The sequence below is a fragment of the Cetorhinus maximus genome, chromosome 3, assembly GCF_964194155.1.
Source record: "Cetorhinus maximus chromosome 3, sCetMax3.hap1.1, whole genome shotgun sequence".
Lineage (NCBI taxonomy): Eukaryota > Metazoa > Chordata > Chondrichthyes > Lamniformes > Cetorhinidae > Cetorhinus > Cetorhinus maximus.
The window spans coordinates 58,406,142-58,426,112 of record NC_135881.1 but is presented as its reverse complement, the minus strand read 5'-3'; positions in this window follow the sequence as shown (position 1 = coordinate 58,426,112).

The following is a 19,971-nucleotide window of genomic DNA, read 5'->3' as shown; positions in this document are numbered from 1 at the left end:
CTTTAATTTTACACACTAACCTCTTATGTGGGACTTAATCAAAAGCTTTCTGAAAATCCAAATACACCACATCCAATGGTTCTCCCTTATCTGTTCTGTTAGTTACATTCTCAAAAAACTCCAGTGGGTTTGTCAAGCATGATTTCCCTTCCATAAATCCATGTTGACTTTGTCTAATCCCATTGATATTTTCTAAGTGTCCTGTTATTGCATCCTTTATAATAGACTTTCGCATTTTTCCCTAGTAATAACGTTAGGTTAGCCGGTCTATAATTTGCTGTTTCCTCCCTCGCTCCTTTTTCAAATAGTGGGGTTACATTTACCACCCTCCAATCTGCCGGGACTGTTCCAGAATCTACAGAATTTTGGAAGATGACAACCAACACAGCCACTATTTCTATGGTCACCTCCTTTAGCACCCTAGGATGTAGGTTATTGGGCCCTAGGGATTTATCGGCTTTCAATCCCATTAATTTCTGCAGCACTATTATTTTAGTAATACTAATTTCCTTCAATTCCTCCTTCTCACTAGCCCCTGGTTCCCTAGTATTTCTGGGAAGATATTTGTGTCTTCCTCCATGAAGATAGAACTAGAGTAGTTGTTTAATTGCTCTGCCATTTACTTGTTCGCAATTATAAACTTTCCCATTTCAGACTGTAAGGGACCTACATTTGTCTTCACTGATCTTTTTCTTTCTTCATACTTATAGAAGCTTTTACAGTCTGCTTTTATGTTCTCTGCAAGTTTACACTCATACTCTCTTTCCCCCTCTTAATCTATCTCTTGGTCCTCCTTTGTTGAATTCTAAACTGCTCCCAATCCTCAGGCTTGCTACTTTTTCTGGTAACTTTATATGACTCCTCTTTGGAGCTAATACTGTCCTCAATTTATTTTGTTAGCCATGGTTGGGCCTCTTTTCCTGTTGTGTTTTAGCACCAGAAACGAATGTATAACTGTTGCAATGCATACATTTGTTTCTTAATTATTATCCATTGTCTATCCACCGTCATGTCTTTTAATGAAATCAATCTATCTTAGCGAACACATGCCGCACACCTTCATAGTTTCCTTTGGTAAAATTTAGGACCCTAGTTTCAGATCGGACTACTTTGCTTTCCATCCTAATGAAGAATTTTGTCATGTTATGGTTTTCTGCAATAACCTTTGATGTGGCACCTTATCAAATGCCTTCTGGAAATCCAAGTACAATACATCTTTATCCACAACATATGTTACTGTGTCAAAGAACTCCAATAAATTGGTTAAATGTGGTGTCCCTTTCACAAAACCATGCTGACTCTTCCTGATTACCTTGAGTTTTTCGATGTGCCCAGCTATAACCTCTTTAACGATTGATTCTAACACCTTCCCCATGACAGGTGTCAAGCTAACTGGTCTATGGTTTCCTGTTTCCTGCCACCCTACTTTCTTGAATAGAGGGGTTATATTTGCTATTTTCCAGTCTGATGGAACCTTTCCAGAATCTAGAGAATTTTGGAAAATTAACACCAGAGCATCGACTACCTCATTAGCCGCCTCTTTTAAGTCCCTAGGATGAAGTCCATCAGGACCTGGAGACTTGTTATCCCCCAGCTCCATCAGTTTATACAGTACTGCTTCCCTAGGGAAGAATTTTCCCCCCCAAGTGGAGGAGCAGGCGCAGGCAGGTGCACCTCTGATCGGCGCCCCCGATTGGGGGCGCGCCGCCATTTTACGTGGGCGGCCCAATTAAGGCCCGCCAAGCGTGACGTCCACCAGGAAGCGCTATGCGCTCCCTGCACAGGCGGGGTGGGATTCCCTCAGCCGAGAGTGCGCTCTTTCACGCATGTGCATGAAAAAGCGCACTCATCTCCCTGAGGCTAAGTGTTGCCTCAGGGAGATCGGCACCAAATTTAAAAATGGTCAAGGTGCACAGACAAAATTTTCCTAACATGTGCCCTCATGTGACAGTGTCACATGAGCTGGGGCACGTCCATCACTTTTAATCAAACATTAAATTTTTTAAAACCCTAATGAAACCTCATCCTGCCCATGGATGAGGTTTCATGCTTTTTCTTAAGTCCGCCAGGGCTCCCGGTCTGCCCGCCAACCTTAAGGTTGGACAGATAGGTCCATTAATTATTTCAATTACTTTTTAAATGGCCTCAAGAGGCCGTTGACAGGTCGGCAGGCACACAGCTGATTCGGTTTCACCCCTGCTGACCTGAAAATTGAAATGACGTGCGGAGGAGGAGTTCCGCCCGACGTCATCCCGCATAATTTTACGTGTCGGCGAGTGGGCCCCATCTACCCCCCCCCCCTCACTCACCGATCTAAAGATCCTGGCCCTAGTGACTGTAATTTCACCAAATTCCCCTCTCCATTCCACATCCTGATTTACAGCTATTACTGGAATGTTTTTTGTATCTTCTGTAGTGAACTGTTATGGCCAATGCAGTTGGTACAGCGGAGTTATTTAAAAATCCTAGAAGGAAACTTTAACCAACTGTCATAACCTATAATTTTAAGTGTTATGTTTGAGATATGACTCGAGATTCAGGATCAGACCACCAGTTCTCGATGTTTTACATTAAACTAAATGAAACATTTTATTAATTTACACAGGTTAAAATACACATGGCTACAAATTATGACTATCATAACTTTTAACAAATTCCCAAACTAATTTCCATTAAGGCAACAGCAACTCATAGACTTAACCAAACACCAGGCAAAGCATTTTCACTTTACAAATTCAAAATTAGGTTATTTTCAATTTGGTTGCTGTGGAGACAGTTGGAGGCTTGCAGCTGCCTTTTGATCTCACATTGCCCCTGCCCTGCACACACAAAACTGCTGAACTTATACCTACCACTCCCATTGATGTTAATTCTCATTGTATCAACAACCTCTGAACTAAGCCTCTTTAACAATAAAACCCCTTTCATAGTACCAATTTTATTAGTAATATAAACATATGTTTCTTTTGATCCAATCTCGCTCTGGCAGTTACTTTCAATCAACTTTTGTTTGGGACTGGCTACCTGTACCTTCTAGGTGGCTTCTGTTTGACAGCTGTCTTCAGAAGTGAACTCAAAACAGCTTCCAAAATCAAACTGCTGTTTTTTTCCTGTGTGTGTCTGTGTCTGTCTGCCTGTGGGAGGGGCCTGGCTCTCTGGATCTCTTTTGCTAGGCAACAGCACTATTTTTTTCTACTCTTGTGTTTGCTTAATTTTGCTTACAGCCATAAAACTCTCATTAGAAATGCAAGCACATTATAAAATGAAACTAAAACTCAATTTGACCTTTCTTAACACACAGATACAGAAATACAAATCAAACTTCAACATTAAAGCTAAAACTCATTCCTAACACCCACAAATACAAATATAACTTACTTATAATATCTTTATTTCCTAACAGCACTTAATTGAATAGTTACCCAGGGGAAGAATTTTCTGCCTGTCGAGCGGGTGGTGCGGGAGTGGGCGCGGACCCAATAGCCACCCACGATCAGGTCCGCACCACCATTTTACGCGGGTGGGCCAATTAAGGTCTGCCCAGTGTGAATCGCGGCTCCCGAGGACAGCGGGAGTGGCGGCAGGAGTACAATGACTGCTGGGCCCAATGGCAACCCGCCGGCCTGTTTTAAAAAGTTCCTGCAGCCTTCCAAAGGCTGTGAATCATGGCCAGTGGAAGGGCTCCCCAGAGCGCTGCTGGTGAGCAGGCCAGGCAGGAGGGTAGGGCAGGGGGGGTACCGTGCCCCTTGTTTTTCTGATGATTGCCTCGTTGCCCTCCTGAAGGAGGTGGCAGCACGGTGGGAGGTCCTCGTACCCCAGGACGGGAGGAGGAGGCCCCTCCACATGACCAAACATGCCTGGAAGTGGCGGAGGTGGTGAGCTCCCACGATGTGGTGCGGCGCACCTGGATCCAGTGTCGCAAGCGTTTCAATGACCTGTTGCGCTCAGGAAGGGTGAGTACTATGTTGGCATTGGTCACTTAACCCAGCAGGTAGGCTTTCCCCCCTCGTGCCCCCCCACCCCCCCCACCCCCCCGCCCCGCCACTCCCCCAGGTCTGAGTGTAGTGACTGCATTGAATCATTGACGGCATGTGTCCTTCGCTTGGTGGGCACTTCACAGTCGCTGGAGGAGCTGGCAGAGACAGAGAGTGCCCGTAGTGCCAGTAGTCGGAGGACTGCAGGGGACCAGGCACATGATAAGTCGGTGCCTGATGATGTGCCTCTGGAGTCGTCCACAACGCAGCAAATGCAGGAAATACGGCTGGGTGTGCGGGAGCATCTGGTGGAGATACATGAGGCTATGCTTGGCTTGGTGTCCACGGTGGAGGAGTCTACACAGACTATCGGCAATGAAATGAGCCTCATGGCCGAACGCCACGCGTCCTCCATGGAGAGAGTGGCAACTCTTGTGGAGGGGGTCCTCCAGGAGACCAATCAGGGCTTCCTGGGGATGCACGCTGACCAGCAAAGCCCTCACATCAGCATTGACCTCAGCTGGTCATTGCCAATGTGGGAGATGGTCTGGATATCAAGTTTCCCAGCTCAGTGCCCATCCACCCACGGTGAGCAGCGGGGTCGTCTCTGCGGGCTCCTCTCATGGCACTCCGAATGAGGGCGGCAGCTCCTCTGCCCCTCTGCCAGTGACCGTTGCATCCGGTGAGGCTGCGACGACTGGGGAGATGCCAGCTGTGGAACTGGCAGCTCCCTCCCAGGCAGGGCCAGCACAGGCTCCATGGGCCAGAGGACGACGGTCGGCAGAGTCAGCTGGCTGTCTCAGATGCCACTCCCAGTGAGGGGTCAGCAGCAAGACGTAGCACCCGAAAACGTAAACAAAAGGCACCTTATGCACAACATGGGCTTATCACTGGTGCTTTTGTGTTGGCCCGCAGTGAGGTCTTTATGAGTTGGTGTGATTTTTAACATCTTTGTCATTTTGTTTTCTGAAGTTCCTTTAGTTGTAATATTAAATTCAGACATGTCACCATGGCTGAGGGTGCTTCTTTTCTTCTGCAGGTGGATGGTTTCCAAAAATGTTATGAGTGTTTTGTGGGACATTCAGCTTTATTATCCAGGCAGATTTTGCACGTAGGTATCAAGTATGGAGCCTGCAGCCCAGGCTTCTCCTGGAGGTCCATCTGTGGTGTGCTATCTGAAGGTTCATTGGATTAAAGCCTCCCAGATGTCCCTGTCTCCCTGGAGTATGCCCGGGTCAGTGTCTGCCCCTCAGCATTTCCCTGTGCATACTCATCCTCGGACTCACTGCTGGACTCATCGTGTGCAGCCGAAGACACTGCGTCTACGTCTTCATCGTCCACAGCGTCCCCCCTTTCCAGCGCAAGATTGTGGAGGGTGCAGCATGCAACCATTATCAGTGACATATGATCTGGGGGGTACTAGAGTGCACCCCCTGAGCGCATTGGAAGCACATCTTGAGAAGACCGATGGCTGTCTCCATCACAGCCCTTGTGGTGCCGTGGCTCCTATTGTACTGCTGCTCAGCTTCTGTACTTGGATGGCGGAGAGGCGTCATGAGCCACCTTCTGAGGGGATAGCCCTTGTCACCCACTAGCTATCCGTCCAGCCGGCTGGAGCACTGAAGAGCCCCGGCACCTTGGAGTGTCTGAGGATGTAGGCGTCATGGGAGCTGCCTGGGTACCTTGCACAGACTTGTAGAATCAGCATCCTGTGATCACACACTATCTGGACGTTCAGGGAGTGGAAGCCCTTCCTGTTGACAAAGGCACTGGGCTCACCTGATGGCGCCTTGATGGCCACATGTGTGCAGTCTATTGTACCCTGGACGCGGGGGAAGCCAGCAATGGCTGCGAAACCTCTGGCTCACTGTGTCTGGCTTGCCTGGTCCCAACGGTAGAGGATGAAGGTCAATGCACACTTGAACAGAGCATCTGTAACTTGCTTGACACAAGTGTGGACAGCTGATTGGGAGACACCGCAAAGATCACCCACTGACCCCTAGAAGGAGCCAGAGGCATAGAAATTGAGGGCAACTGTGACCTTTAGAGCCACTGGCATAGGGTGTCCACCCACACAGTTTGCAGAGATCTCAGGCCCAATCATCCGACAGATATAGTTAACTGTCACCCTTGAGAGACGGAGCCTCCTTCGGCACTGCATCTCAGACATATTGAGGTAGCTGCTTCGCTGCCTGTATACCCTGGCAGCAGGATAGTGGCGTCTTCTGTGGCCCCTTCCGCCTTGGACTACCTCTTGGCCCTGCACCCCTTGTGCCTGAGCCTGTCCTCCCAAAGGTGGCTCCCCTGGAGGCTGAATGTGCACCCCTGCCCTCCTCCTCCTTCTGGCCCTTCCTTCCTCCTCAGAGGAGGTGCCTCCATTGGAGAGTTCAGTTCCCATTCCCAGGCTAAAGGAAGGCTTCCTGAAACCTGCAGGCCCAAAAAAGATTCCTCACTCCAGAGTGCTGACCTGAAGGTTGTGAGTCCACTCCAAGCAGCTGGAATGCGTTTTGAAGTATTGCAGATCACACAGGCAAGTGTCAGTAACTTTGAAAAAACAATATTTGACAGAGCACACTCGCGACCCCACTGAGCCCTCTTATCCCGCCCGTGGACGAGGTTTATGTAAATGTGTCTTACCTGCCTGCCCATTGCACCCGTGCGCCAACCCGAAGATTGCACGGTTGCTGAAAAATCGCGGTCGATTGGCGCTCAAGGGCCTTAAGTGGCCCGTTAATTAATGGTGGGTGCGCATCGGAGATCATCGCTTGCCCGCCCAACGGAATATCACGATGGCGCGTGGTGATGTTGGGACGCTCGCCCAACATCACCACGTGTCATTTTATGCGCGGGCGTGCAGGGGCGGACCGGGAAAATTCTGGCCCAGGAAATGTTAGACAGCAAAATCCTAGTCTCCGGGTAACTATGCAACTGACACTTCCGATCACCCACCCTAATACCACCAACTCCCCCTTGATGCTCCCCTCCTGCTCCCTGATCCCCTGACTACCCTCTGATCCCCCCAACTAACCCCCGACCCTCGACTCCCCCATCGACCTGGTCCAACCTGACCCGACTACCCCTCCAGACCCAACCCACTATCCCTGCTGATCCAACCTGATTATCCCTCACCATTGACTACCTCACCAACCAGACATGACTAGCCGCCATTACCCGACTAACCCCTCAACCTGACCTGACTATCCTCCACCACCCGACTAACCACTTGACTTGACCTGATTAGCCCTTAATTGGACAACCCCTCCCAACCCTATCCGATTATCCCCCGACCCACATAGTCACTCACCCACTTCACACATCTTCCAGCCTACCCACCTGCTACCATATGACCTCATTCACCTGCCACCCTATTACCTCACCCACCTGCCACCCTACCACCTTAGCCACTTGCCATCCTACCCACATACCAACCTACCCAACTGCCACATCACTGACCTGTCACACTACCCACTTACCTCACCCACCCTACCACTTACCTCACCCATCTACCCACTTAACTCACCCACCAATCATCCTACCACCCTACCTATTCACTCATTCATCCACTTGCCCATTCACCCATTTGCTAACATTCACACTGGACATTTGATCCTATCTTATGACAGCTCATGCTGTAAAAAGCGGGCGTGTCTTCTGCGCCTATTCTCTTTGCTGCTCTCTGAGTGGATTCCTGTGCTGAGGGAGTTCTTCTGCATTATAGCCTTTTTAAACGTATCAGGTATGTGGGCAGTTTGCTGTCTGATCAGCGCAGATGCGGTTGTTCTCACTCTGATCAGAAGATTGGGGCCAAAATTATTATGAGTGCCTTGAACATAATAACATAAGAAGCAGGAGCAGGAGTAGGTATTCAACAAGATCATGGCTGATCTTCTTCCTCAACTCCACCTTCCTGAATTATTCTTATATCCTGTAATTCTCATAGTAACCAAATATCTACTGACCCACTGAGCAACTGAGCATCCACAGTTCTCTGGGATAGAAAATTCCAAAGATTCACAATCCTTTGAGCAGAGAAATGTCTCTTCATCTCAATCCTGAATGGCTGCTCCCTTACTCAGACTTACCCATGTTCTAGATTCTCTAGCCAGGAGGGGAAGCATTTTCTCAGCATCTACCCTGTCAAGCCCCTTCACTATCTCTCATCGCTCATTGTTATAAACTCGAGGGAATAAAGGCCTACCCTACTCAATCTATCTGCACAGAACAATCCTCTCATCCATGGAACCAGTCTATTTAACCTTCATTGTACTCCCTCTAGGACAAGTATGTCCTTCCTTAGGTAAAGAGACCAAAATTACACACAGTACTCCAGGTTTGCCCTCATCAACGTCCTGCACAATTGTGGTAAGACTTCTTTACTCTTACCAATTGCTTTGTGACAAAAGCTAACATACCATTTGCCTTACTAATTGCTTGCTGTTCCTACATGTTAACGTCCTGTGATTTGTGTACAAGGACACCCAGGTCCCTCTGAATGCAGACATTTCCCAGTCTCTCATCCTGAAAAAAATTCTTTTTTATTTTTCCTGCCAAAATGGATAACTTCACATTTTTCCACATGATGTTCCATCAGCTACGTTCTTGCCCATTCACCCAACCTGTCCATATCCCTCTTTACATCCTCCTCACTGCTTACTTTCCCACATCATCATGTATCAATAACAATCTTGGATTGGTTACACTCAGTCCCCCTCATCAAAATCATTAATGTGGATTGTAAATACTGAGGCCCAAGTACTGATACCTGTGGCACCCCCAGTGGTTACAGCCTGCCAACCTGAAAATACCACATTTATTCCCACTCTCTGGCCAGGATTTTCCCCTCGGTGATTTGGGGGTGGGGCCCGGTCGCCGAGGAGAAAATGACACGGGATGACATCGGGAGGAATCCCTGACGTCATCCCGGTCCATTTAAATTTTTAGGAAGGCGGGCAGACAGTAAAATCAGCTCTCCGCCTGCCGACCTGTCAATGAAAAATTAAGGCCATTGACAGGCTAATTAAAGTAATTAAAGACCTGCCCGTCCAACCTTAAGGCTGGCGGGCAGGCCACGAGCCCCAGCAGGCTCCAGATTACTGATGAAACTTCATCCACTGGCAGGATGAAGTTTCATGTCCGTATTGTAAAAACTTAATAAAGTTTATGTGGTCTTTATTAACATGTCCCATCTTGTGTGACATTGTCACATGAGGGGGACATGTTAATAATTTTTTAATGTTTCTATTTTTAATGTTTTTGACACTATCAGTATTCTCCCTGAGACAGGACTTTGCCTCAGGGAGCAGTGCGCTCTTTCGCACGCATGCGCGAAAGAGCACGCTTTGACAGCTGGGGAATCCCTTCCCCCCCCTCACACAGGAAGTGCATAGCGCTTCCCGTCGGGGATGCCGCTGGGCGGGCCTTAATTAGCCTGCCCACTTAAAATGGCGGCGGGCCCCATTTCAGTGGTGGGGGTCGACTGCCTGCCCGCCGCCAAGCCGGTGGGGCCTGCCCGCCATCCAAGGGCAAGATTCTGCTCTCTGTTTTCTGTCCACTAACCAATCCTCAATGTATGCTAATATATTGTCCCTAATTTTATGTAATAATCTCATGTGTTGCATCTTTTTGAAAAACCAAATACACTACATCCACTGGTTTGCCTTTATCCATCTTACTGGTTACATCCTCACAAAACTTGAACAGATTTGTCAAACATGATATTCCTTCATGATTCATGTTGCCTCTGCTTAATCATATTATGATTTTCTAAGTGCTCTGTTACCAGGTCCCTTATAATAGATTCTAGCATTATGCCGACTATTTATATTAAGTTAAATGATATATAGTTCCACATATTCTCTCGTCCTCCTTTCTTAAATTCATGGGATTGTGTTTGCCACCTTCCAATCCTTGGGAATTGTTTTAGAAACTAAGAAATTCTGTGAGATCAAAAGCAATCTATCCTGGTCCCATTTATTTCTCCGGTGCTATTTCTTCAAGAATATGGATGTCTTTAAGTTTCTCCTTCTTGCCAGATGCTTGGTTCCCATTATTTACAGAATGTTTTTTGAGTCTTCTACCTTGAAGACAGATACAGAAACTGAACTGGACTAGCCATATAAATATTGTGGCCACAAGAGAAGGTCAGAGGCTAGGAATTGTGCAACGAGTAACTCACCTCCTGACTCCCCAAATCCTGTCCACCATCTACAAGGCACAAGTCAGGAGTGTGAGGGAATGCTCCCCACTTGCCTGGATGAGTGCAGCTCCCACAACACTCAAGAAGCTTGACAGTATCCAGGATTAAACAGCGAGCTTGATTAGCACCCTATGCACAAACATTTACTCCGTCCACCACTAACGCACTGTGGCAGCAGTGTATACCATCTACAAAACGCACTGCAGAAACTCACCAAGGCTCCTTGGACAGCACCTTCAAAACCACAACTGCTACCATCTAGAAGGACAAGGACAGCGGACACATGGGAAAACCTGGAAGTTCCCCTCCAAGTCACTCACCATCCTGACTTGGAAATATATCGCTGTCCTTCACTGTCGCTGGGTCAAAATCCTGGAACTCCGTACCTAACAGCACTGTGGATGTATCTAAACCACATGGGCTGCAGCAGTTCAAGAAGGCAGCTCACCACCACCTTCTCAAGGGCAATTAGGGGTAGGCAGTAAATGCTGGCCTAGCCAGCGACGCCCACATCCCAAGAATGAATGGAAAATGTAAAGGGAATAATAACTGATACCACATGAGAAGGGAGTGCTGATTGGTTGGGAAGTGGACTCGGATATGTAGAGGCTTTGTGATGGAGAACAGTTAACCGCCAAGTTATTGTTCACATTCAAAACCAACTCGGTTGACTCTGATTGATCAAGGCATTGCCATGGGGAATGAACCAGGGAGTGGTTTCCACTATTTTCCAATCCTACTGAATGAATTAATAATTGATAGGTTAATGTTACTTTGTTGCTCAAGACCCAGGGTGCTCTCATCTTTTCTGGTAAAAACACTAATTTAATAAATGAACAAAGCTTGCTGCTTTGTGCTGCATTCCATTGTAAACTCTAAACTGTAAAATCTCTTATAGCATCTACTGTTAATTGCTATTCAATCACATGATGTTTGACCCTTAATTAATCTGGTTCTACTGTTTAAATCAAATTTTGTTAATCATGTGCCTTTAGCTTAAGTGATATTGATCCTGCATAGGATCCTGCTTATGTATTTTTATTGCCAGTTTCTCATAGCCTAAAGTCTGTCATCAGAGACAAATTAGCATTGTTAATTAGGCGGTACTTCTACTACTGGAGATTGTACATACCACTAGAAGTTATAGTTCTAGCCAGCACTCCCAGCAGCAGCCTTGACAGAGATTTTCTCTTCTTTCTACCAAAGTGAAAAACTTCACTCTTATTCACATTATATTCCATCTGCCATGTTCTAGCCCATTCACTTCACCTGTCCAAGTCCTCTTGAAGCCTCCTTGCATCCTCCTCACAACTTATCTTGCCACCCAGTTTGGTGTCATCAGCAAATTTGGAAATATTTGGAAATTTGGTCCCCACATCCAAATCATTGATATAGATTCTGAATAGCTGTGGACCTAGCACTGATCCTTGCGGCACCCCACTAGTAACAGCCTGCCATCCTGAGAATGATCCGTTTATTCGTACTCTCTGCTTTCTGTCTGTTAACCAATTCTCAATCCACACTAGTATATTTCCCCCAATCCCATGCGTTCTAATTTTATTTACTGTGTGGGACCTTATCAAAAGCCTTCTGAAAATCCAAGCACACCACATCCACTGGTTCTCCTTTATCTATGCTACAAGTAATACCTTCAAAAAGCTCCAACAAGGTTGTAAAACATGATTTCCCTTTCAAAAATGCATATTGACTCTGCCCAATTTTACTATTCTTTTCTAAATGTGCAGTTATCACATCCTTTATAATGGATTCTAACATTTTCCCTGCTACTGATGTGAAACTAACAGGTCTGTAGTTCTCCATTCCCCCTCTTCCTCCCTTCTTAAATAGTGGGGTTACATTTGCTACTTTCTGGTCTGCAGGAACCTTTCCAGAATCTATAGGCTTTTGAGAGATAATGACCAATGCATCCATTATCTCTCTAGGCACCTCCTTCAACACCCTGGGATGAAGCTCATCTGGTCCAGGGGATTTATCAACCTTCAATCCAGTTAACATTTCAAATACAATCTATTTACTAATACTAATTTCACTCAGTTTCACAAGTCCCTTTGTTACCTAGAATTTCTAGGAGATTTTATGCATTTCTTCCATGAAGACAGAGCAATGTAGCTGTTTAGTTTCTCCACCATTTTCCTGTCCTCCTCTATAAATTCTCTTGTCCCCACCTGTAATGGACATACATTTGTCCTAGCTAATCTTTTCCTTTTCACATACCTAAAGAAGCTTTTATAGTCCGCCTTTATGTTCCTCACTAGTTTGCATTCATATTCTCTTTTGCCTTTCTTATTCAGTTTCTTGGTCCTCCTTTGCTGGCTTCTAAATTGCTCCCAATTCTCAGGTTAACAACTTTTTCTGGCATCCTTATTAGCCACTTCCATTGACCTAATGCAATCTTTAACTTCTTTTGTTGACCGTGGTTGATTTACCTTTCTCTTTGGGTGTTTATGCCTTAGAGGAATACTAAATACTAGTCATTGCCTGTCTACCACCAAATCTTTTTGTGTATTTTCCCAATCCACCATATCCAACTTGCCTCACATGCATTCATAATTTCCTTTCTTCAGATTTAAGAACCTAGTTTCAGAATGAACTATATCACATACAAACTTAATGCAAACTTTTATCATATTAGGTCACTGTTTCCCAAAAGCTCCTTTACAGCAAGGTTATTAGTTAGTCCTTTCTCATTACACAGCACTAAATCCAAAATAGTCTGATCCCTAGTTGGCTCCTCAATGTACTGCCCCAGAAACCCACATCGTAACACTCCAGGATTTCTTCTTCCACAGTATCAGTGCTGATTTGGTTAACCCAGTCTATGTGTAAATTGCAGTCACCTGTTATTACTGTATTACCCACTTTACATACATGCCTAATTTCCTGATTTATAATATGCCCAACATTACCACTACATTTTGGTGGTCTATAAAAAGCTGCCACCAGTATTTGTTGCCCCTTGCTGTTTCTTAGCTCCAATCAAACTGATTATACATCTTGATCCTTTGATCTAAGATTCTCTCTTACTGATATACTGATCTCTTCCTTTATTAAGAGTGCTACCCCATCTCCTTATCCTATTTGCCTCCCCCTCCTAAATGCCAAGTATATTCAGTTCCCAATTTTGGTCATTCTGTAGCCATGTCCCCATAATGGCAATTAAATCAAACCCATTTACCTCAATTTGTGCATTCAGATCATCAACATTTTTGTGAACGCTATGTGCAATCAGATAGAGTGCCTTTAATTCTGCTTTTTAAACATTATTCTTTCTTCTACTATGACACAGTCGATGGTAAAGGCTGAGTTGTTCAAATCCCAGAAGAAAACTTGAAACAACTGTCATAGCCCATTTTTTGCAATTTGTATGTTTCGAGATGCAGGCTTTGAATTCAGTAGTAATAAGACCACCGAGTCTCAACAGATTTTCATAAAACTTAATTACACATTTATTAAACAAGAAATATTGTTTGCACATACATATGTCTACAAAATTACTACTATAATAACTACAAAAATCCCCTAATTAATATGACTCTGGCCTACATGTGACTCCAGACCCACAGCAAGTGCTTGACTCTTAAAATGCCCTCTGAACAAGGGCAATTTGGGATGGGCAATAAATGCTGGCCTAGCCAGTAACACCCACATCCCATGAATGAATTTAAGTAAAAGTTAGACCCCCGGTAAGGCAACAGTAAAATACATAGATTTAAACAGACCCCTAGCAAAGCACACCCTAGACAGTCACATTCAGAATGGGTTTCTTTCAGCTTTGGGTCAGAGAGGCTTGCAGGCTGGAGGCTTTAGATAATAGAATCCCTCCTCCTGTTATCAACAGCCTTTTCTTCCTTTAAACATATTTTCCTCTTTGAATGCAAATCCTCATTGTCAATAGGGGGAGAATTTTCACATCAGCGTGCCGGGGCAGGCCCCATGTGCCAACGTATAAAATGGCATGCGGTGATGTCGGGCATGCATCCCAACGTCACTGCGCATCATTCCGACCTTTCGCTTGGCAGGCGCGTGCCGGAGGTGGCTGCGTGCCCGCTGAAATGTAAAAGGCCTAGTAAGGCCATTTAAAAACCAATTAACATCATTGACAGGGCTGTCTTAAGGCTGGCGGGCAGGTGAAGAGCCCAAGCAGCCTTCGCGTTTTTAATGAAACCTCATCCACTTGCGGGATGAGGTTTCATGAAGGTTTTATTAAATTAATAAATAAAATTTTACATTTCATAAACATTTTCCAGTTCATGTGACACTGTCACATGAGGGAATATGCGTAAATAATTTTAAATTTTATTTATTAAAAATTTTCAATATGCTCTGAATCTTCCTGACACAGCTCTGTGCCCCAGGGAGATTTTGCGCTCTTTTGTGCGGAAGAGCGCAGGCCCTGGCTCTCCCTCCTCCCCCAGCCTGCACAGGTAGCGCTGAGCTCTACTGGGCGTGCATCAAGCTGGGCGGGCCTTAATTGACCCACGTAGAATGGCGGCACGCAGCTGATCATGGGCGGCAATCAGGTCCACGCCTGCCCACTCCCACTCCCAACTGGCCTGACTGACAGGCAGAAGACTCTGCCCTAGGTTTTTTTTAACTTTAAACCTTCTAATAATAAAACCCTTTCATAATACCCACTTTACTAGTAAGATTTTTTTTTTAATAAATGCATTGTTTCTGAACTTTTCCTCGTTAGATGTAATATTTCACCTGCTCTTTTGAATGGTCTATTTAAAAATACAAATTGCCTCTTTACACCTCACCTTCTATTTCCCTATGTTTACCATTTCAATTACCATTTCAAACCTACTTCTCTTCTATACATCAAAGCCTCTAGACCAGCTGGCTTTAATCCAATTAAGACACACACACACACACACACACACATAGGGCAGAATTTTCCCTTTGGCATACGGGGATGGGCCCCACAGGTCCCTGCGTAAAATGACAGCGAGCGAGTGTCCCGACATCACCACACGCCATCGTGATATTTCGCTGGGTGCGCAATGATGTCCAAAGCGCGCCCACCATTAAGTAACGGGCCACTTAAGGCCCTTGTGGCGCCAATCGACACCGATTTTTCGGTGCCCATGCAACTTTCAGATCGGCATATGGGCGCAACGGGCAGGTGGGTAGGACACGTTTGTATTACCCTCATCCACGGGCGGGATAAGAGAGCTCACTGGGGTCGCGAGTGTGCACAGTCAAATATTTATTTATGAAAGTTTTTGAAACTTGCCTGTGTGATCTGCAGTACTTCAAAACGCATACCAGCTGCTTTTTCTGGACTCTTACCTTAAGGTCAGCACTCTGCAGTGAGTAATCTTTTCTGGGCCTGCAGGTTCCAGGAAGCCTTCCCTTAGCCTGGAGATGGGAGCTGGACTGTCCGCTGGTGGTACCTCCTCTGAGGAGGAAGGGAGAGTTAGAAGGGGGAGGAGGCCAGGTGTGCACATTCAGCATCCGGGGGAGCCACCTTTGGGAGGACAGGCACAAGCACAACGGGCACAAGGCCAAGAGGTAGCCCAAATCGGAAGGAGCCACAGAAGATGCCTCTATCCTGTTGCCAGGGTATACAGGCGGCGAAGCAGCTACCTCAATATGTCTGAGGTGCAGCGCCGAAGGAGGCTCCGTCTCTCAAGGGAGACAGTCAACGATATCTGTCAGATGATTGGGCCTGAGATCTCTGCTAACTGTGTGGGTGGACACCCCATGCCAGTGGCTCTGAAGGTCACAGCTGCCCTCAACTTCTATGCCTCTGGCTCCTTCCAGGGCTAGGTGGGTGATCTTTGTGGTGTCTCCCAATCAGCTGTTCACACTTGTGTCAAGCAGGTTACAGACACTGTGTTCAGGCGTGCATTGACCTTCATTCACTACCGTTGGGACCAGGCAAGCCAGACACAGCGAGCCAGAGGCTTCGCGGCCATTGCTGGCTTCCCCCGCGTCCAGGGTGCAATAGACTGCACACATGTGGCCATCAAGGCGCCAGCAGGTGAGCCCGGTGCCTTTGTTGACAGGAAGGGCTTCCACTCCATTAACGTGCAGATAGTGTGTGATCACAGGATGCTGATTCTACAAGTCTGTGCAAGGTACCCAGGCAGTTCCCATGATGCCTACATCCTCAGACACTCCCAGGTGCTGGGGCTCTTCAGTGCTCCAGCCCGGCTGGATGGATGGCTGCTGGGTGACAAGGGCTATCCCCTCAGAAGGTGGCTCATGACGCCTCTCCACCATCCAAAAACAGAGGTTGAGCAGCGGTACAATAGGAGCCACGGGTCCACAAGGGCGGTGGTGGAGAGAACCATCGGTCTTCTCAAGTTGTGTTTCCGATGCCAGGACCGCTCAGGGGGCACATTCCAGTACCCCCCAGATCCTGTCTCGGTGATAGTGGTTGCATGCTGCGCTCCCCACAATCTTGCGTTGGAACTGCTGCCCTCATCCGGAGCACCCTGAGAGGCGCCTGCAGAGATGCCAGGCAGCTGCTGCGCCAACATGAGGTCGCTTTAGACCTCCCTGCTCACCGTGGATGGATGGACACCAAGCTGGGAAAGTTGATACCCAAACCATCTCCCACACTGGCACTGACCAGCTGAGGTCAATGCCGATGTGAGGGCTTGCTGGAGGAGCCTCTCCACGAGAGTCGCCACTCTCTCCATGGAGGAAGCATGGCGCTCGGCCATGAGGCTCACTGCTTCAGTGAGTGTCCACATAGACTCCTCCACCACGGAGACCAAGCCAAGCATAGCCTCATGTATCTCCCCCAGATGCTCCCGCACACCTGGCCACATTTCCTGCACCTGCTGGGTTGCGGACGACTCCAGAGACACATCATCAGGCACCAACTGAGCATGTGCCTGCTCCCCTGCAGTCCTCTGACTGCTGGCACCATGGGCACTCTATGTCCCTGCCAGCTCCTCCAGTGACTGTGAAGTGCCCTCACTGCTGTGCCCCAGGACACTAGCCAATGTTCGAATTCCCACCGAGGTGCTAGTATCTGCTCTGGTGCCTGCCTCGCAGAGATGGTGTGATGCTGGTGAGACTTCAGGCCCCTCAGGTGTGAGAGGGGGCCCCTGCTGCAACTCCTCCTGGCCCTGCTCCGATGATGCTGAAAGGAAGAACAAGGACATTGGATCAGTTAACGTGGAGAGAATGTCCATGTGCATCCCTGTCCCCCGGATCATTATGCACTTGTCCTTCCATAACCAATGGTCAAGCTATGTTGCAAAATTAAATCAATTAACATTCAGCAGTGCTATGGCTGTTGGGAGGACAATGCTGACCTCACTGTTAGGCATAAATACCTGGCCGTGGCACCCCTGCCTCACCGACACCAGTGGACCTGGGTGCATAGCGCCTCTCCAGATCCAGGGCCTCCTGCTCGAAGTGGCTAAGAACGGCGATCTGCGCCTGGCCGCCGCCAGCTCTCGCACACTCTGCGTGTTATGAGCATTCTTCTCCTGAAAATGAGAGATGAGCATTGATTAGTGAAAATTGCACATGGACTCTCTTCGCATATGGCCCACCCCAACCAGAGTGGGACATTGCAGGCTCCAGAGCCTCCTCACCCCGCTGCTGCCGATCATTCAGACAAAGATACTAGGCCTGCTCCACAACCCCCCCACCACCCACCCTTGGACACATGCTGCCTACATCACATTAGGCACCACACGGTATATCCTTTCATAGCAAGGAGGCGCAAGCACTTGGAGTGCAGAGTGCAGCAGATGGTTCGTTGCCACGCCACCTTGAAGCTCCCCTCCCAGCATGTCATCACCCTGACTTGGACATGTCTTGGAGTTCAAACAGAACACCTAGATGCAGCTCCTCCAGGTTGCCCCCAAAACAGTCATGTGGGACTCAGTGTAACACATGCTGCGGGGGCAAAACACATCTCTTCACCACCCTCTCAGGCAGACCTCAGCATGGGCACTTTCTGCTTGCCCACCCAGCAAAGGAAAAATGCCGTCAGTGATTTAATGCAGTCACAACACTGAGACTTGTGGCGGTGGGGTGCCGCAGAGGGTAAGGCTGCCTGCTGGGTTAAATGCCCAATGCCAACCTGGCACTCACCCTTCCAGAGCGCAACAAATTGTTGAATCCATTGCGACTGGATCCAGGTGCGCTGCACCATGTCACGGGATCTCACTACCTCCACCACCTCCCTCAGGCATGTTTCGTCATGTGGGGGATCCTCCTCCTCCCATCCTGGGGGACCAGCACCTCCCACCATGCTACCACCTCCTCAAGGAAGGCAGCAAGGCAATCATCTGAGAAACGAGGGGCACACTGGCCCCCTGCCCTACCCTCTGGCCTGGCCTGTCCCACTGCCCAACCCTCCAACCTCGCCTGCTCCGCTGGCCTACCCTCCGGACTGGCCTGCTCACCAGAAGCCCTCTGGTGAGCCCTTCCACTTGCCATTATGAACAGCCTTACAAAGGCTGCCAGTGCTTCATATAAACAGGCTGCAGGGTCGCCATTGGACACAGCAGACAATGCACTCCCGCCACTGCCTGCCCCTCCTGCTATCCTTGGAAGTTGCGCATTACATTGGGCAGGCCTTAATTGGCCTGCCTGTGTAAAATAGTCGCACAGACCCAATCGTGGGTAGCGATCGGGTCCGCGCCCACCCGTGCCTGCCTGCGCCCGCCCACGCCCACTCCTGCTCCGCCCCACATCAAATAGAAAATTCAGCCCATGGACACAGACAGCACTAAACTCTATTTTAAAATAATTTCCAATAACATTATTGACATTATTATATCTTCTTGACAATTCTGAACCTATTTAATGTTTGCCTATGCTTTTCCTGCAATCTATTTTTGCTTTCCACTTTCCTGATACCAGTTTTGCTTTTCTCGAATCTGCACTCCTTCTCAGGTACCCACCCTGCTGCCAATCTAGGTTAAACCCTTCCCAACAGCTCTAGCAAGTCTGCCTGTGAGGATGTTAGTCCCTTTTTTAAAATATATTTATTCATGGGATGTGGGCTTTGCTGGCTGGGCCAGCATTTAATGCCCATCCCTAGTTGCCCATGAGAAGATGGTGGCGAGCTGGTGGTGGTGGTCCTGCTAAGTTGCAGCCTGTCCATCTTGTACAGGTCCCACCTTCCTCTAAACGGTTCCAATGCCTCAGAAATCTGATGTCCTCCCTCCTACACCACTTCTCTATCCATGTGTTCAATAGCTCAATTCTATTTCCACATGGAAATTGAAGCAATCCTGAGATTACTGCTTTAGAGGTCCTTCTTTTCATTCTCCTTCCTAGCTCCTTCAAATCTGCATTCAGGATTTCATCCTCCTCCCTAAGTCATTGGTACCAATGTGGACCACAACTCTGGCTGTTCCCCATCACCTAGAGGAATGTGCCGCTCCTTGACATCCTTAACCCTGGCAAAGGGAGGCAACATACCATCCTGGAGTCATGGTCTATGGCCGCACAATCACTTCCCTGTTCCTCTACTAACAAATATCCCATCACTACTGCTCTTGTCTTCATCTTCCTCCTCGCTGTACAGCTGAGCCACCCATGGTGCCATGAACTTGGCTCTGACTGCAACCCTCTAAGGAGCTAACCAGTATCCAAAACAGAAAACCAATTGGTGAGTTGGACCTCAGGGGACTCCTGCACTACCTGCCTGGTTCTCTTGGACTGCCTGGCAGCCCATTCCCTTTCTGACTCCATGTTCCTAACCCGTGTTGTGACCACCTGAACGTGCTTTCCACATGGTGCTCAACCTCGTTGATGCGCCACAGTGACAAGCCAGCACTGTGGAGGGGGAACCACTGC